This window comes from Pimephales promelas, chromosome 24 (assembly GCF_988280905.1).
Source record: "Pimephales promelas chromosome 24, fPimPro1.hap1.1, whole genome shotgun sequence".
NCBI lineage: Eukaryota > Metazoa > Chordata > Actinopteri > Cypriniformes > Leuciscidae > Pimephales > Pimephales promelas.
Window position 1 is genome coordinate 24471493 of NC_142792.1, and position 2500 is coordinate 24473992.

General features: G+C 49.0%; 6 non-coding genes across 6 annotated transcripts; 3 read left to right on the plus strand and 3 right to left on the minus strand.

Annotated features, from left to right (window-relative positions):
- Positions 1–189: 189 nt before the first annotated feature.
- On the minus strand, positions 190–261 carry trnap-ugg (transfer RNA proline (anticodon UGG)). Its single transcript has one exon. It is a non-coding gene; the product is annotated as a tRNA-Pro (tRNA).
- A 601-nt stretch (positions 262–862) lies between these two features.
- trnal-aag (transfer RNA leucine (anticodon AAG)) lies at positions 863–944 on the plus strand. The gene has a single exon. It is a non-coding gene; the product is annotated as a tRNA-Leu (tRNA).
- A 210-nt stretch (positions 945–1154) lies between these two features.
- trnal-uag (transfer RNA leucine (anticodon UAG)) lies at positions 1155–1236 on the plus strand. The gene has a single exon. It is a non-coding gene; the product is annotated as a tRNA-Leu (tRNA).
- A 294-nt stretch (positions 1237–1530) lies between these two features.
- On the minus strand, positions 1531–1602 carry trnap-ugg (transfer RNA proline (anticodon UGG)). Its single transcript has one exon. It is a non-coding gene; the product is annotated as a tRNA-Pro (tRNA).
- Positions 1603–2087: 485 nt separating this feature from the next.
- trnap-cgg (transfer RNA proline (anticodon CGG)) lies at positions 2088–2159 on the minus strand. The gene has a single exon. It is a non-coding gene; the product is annotated as a tRNA-Pro (tRNA).
- Positions 2160–2343: 184 nt separating this feature from the next.
- trnaa-agc (transfer RNA alanine (anticodon AGC)) lies at positions 2344–2416 on the plus strand. The gene has a single exon. It is a non-coding gene; the product is annotated as a tRNA-Ala (tRNA).
- Positions 2417–2500: the final 84 nt, after the last annotated feature.

Sequence of the window (2500 nt, forward strand, 5' to 3'; positions counted from 1 at the left end):
CTGAGGATATTCACCATCAAAAATTTTGGTTGTTTTTTCGGACGAGGTCCTGCTCAAAATCCTGGCAAGAGCAGGACCCTCTCGGATCGCTGGATTCAGAGTCCAGAGTGCAAACCATTGAACCTTGGAACCTTGGTATGGGTCGCCTTTCCCCAACGGCTGAAGAGATTAAAAGCAAATCGATAGAACGGGCTCGTCCGGGATTTGAACCCGGGACCTCTCGCACCCAAAGCGAGAATCATACCCCTAGACCAACGAGCCAACACGGAAGTCTTTCCTGCTGCTGCCTGGGCGCAAACATTTCAGTTTACATGCCGTGGTGGACCTCCCTTTTAGGCTCACTTCAATGGGACACTCCAGAAAAAGGCCCACGAAAGGCTTTCTCACGAGGTAGCGTGCCCGTGCGGTTTAAGGCGCTGGATTAAGGCTCCAGTCTCTTGGGAGGGGTGGTTTGGAACCCCACCGCTGCCAAAACAGGATTTTAAAAGGTACTCGTGGCTGCTATGCCAAAGCGAAAAGACTGGAGAAGTGACACTGTTTGCTCACAGTCTCTTCCAAACCCGGCCACTTTTTTTTTTCCTTGACCAAACTCGCGGGCTTCAGAGCCTGACGATGAAGGTTAGCACCCAACTTTTTCCCTATTTATGAATTAAAAAATAGGCAAGAAATGGGCCACGTAAGGCCAGCGTGGCCGACGGGTCTAAGGCGCTGGATTAAGGCTCCAGTCTCTTCGGAGGCTTGGGTTCAATCCCACCATTGCCAGCAGAGATTTTAAAGAGGGCCAGACATCTTAAGTGTTCTTTGAAAAGAGACGTTAAAAGAAAAAGTTGACGAAAATGGCCCACGGAAGCCTCTCTCACAAGGTAGTGTGGCCGAGCGGTCTAAGGCGCTGGATTAAGGCTCCAGTCTCTTCGGGGGCGTGGGTTCGAATCCCACCGCTGCCAAGACGTCATTTTAGAAGGCACTCGTGGCTGCTATGCCAAAGCAAAAAGACTGGAGAAGTGACACTGTGTGCTCACAGTCTCTTCCAAACCCTGCCGCCTTTGCTTTCCTTGATCAAACTCACAGGCTTCAGAGCCTGACGATGAAGGTCAGCACCCCATTTTTTCCCTATTTATGAATTAAAAAAATAGGCAAGAAACGTCCCACGAAAGGGTAGTGTGGCCGAGGGGTCTAAGGCGCTGGATTTAGGCTCCAGTCTCTTCGGAGGTGTGGGTTCGAATCCCACCGCTGCCAGCAGAGGTTTTAAAGAGGGCCAGACGTCTTAAATGTTCTTTGAAAAAAGAGACGTTAAAAGAAAAAGTTGGCGAAAATGGCCCACGGAACGCTTAATCACAAGGTAGCGTTGCCGAGCGGTCTAAGGCGTTGGATTAAGGCACCTGTCTCTTCTGGGCCGTGGGTTGGAATCAAACCGTCTGTCTGTTCTTCTTCTGTCTGTGCCCCACTCTGACTGTTCTTATCCACAATTTTTCCAGAAATATCCTGTTTGCCTTAGTCATGCTGAAGAGATTAAAAGCAAAGCCTAAGAACGGGCTCGTCCGGGATTTGAACCCGGGTCCTCTCGCACCCAAAGCGAGAATCATACCCCTAGACCAACGAGCCAAGACAGAAGTCTTTCCTGCTGCTGCCTGGGCGCAAACATTTCCGTTTACATGCCGTGGTGGACCTCCCTTTTAGGCTCACTTCAATGGGACACTCCCTAGATGAGCTTTTGAGGATCACTGCTGTCGAAAAGTTTTTTAGGTGTTTAGTTATTCTGCCAAGAAGCGTGACGGCAAAGAGCCAGTGAAGCCTTTGCTTTTAAATCCCATGTTTCCCAGATAGCGATTCAGTTTTAGAGTGCCAGTTTCACCACCAGTCAGGCTGAAGAGATTAAAAGCAAAGCCTAAGACCAACTAGGGAGGGTAGGATTGAACCAGGGACCTTTAGAGCTTCAGTCTAACGATATACCAGATGAGCTATTTCTGCCAGAGGTGCTGGAAGATTGTCTAGCAGAGATTAGCAGAGCAGTTCTTATCCAAAATTTTGCCAGAAATATCATGGTTGCCCTTGTCATGCTGAAGAAATTGAATGCAAAGCCTAAGAACGGGCTCGTCCGGGATTTGAACCCGGTACCTCTCGCACCCGAAGCGAGAATCATACCCCTAGACCAACGAGCCAATAGAGACTTCTCTCCTACTATTGCCTGGGTGAATTTTCGAATTTAATCTACAACTAAACGGCAGTAGAGCAAAGTTGTCGGAACAGAGGAAAACCGCACGGCATCACCTCCACACATGCTAGGGATCGAGCCACGCCAATTATTTTTTGAGAGCGATGGACACCTTCTGTCTGCATCTTTGAGGGGAATTAGCTCAAATGGTAGAGCGCTCGCTTAGCATGCGAGAGGTAGCGGGATCGATGCCCGCATTCTCCATGTGGTGTACCTCTCTTCAAAGGGGCACTCCCTAAATGAGCTTCTGAGAATATTCACCATAAAAAAGTTTGGTTGTTTTTTCGG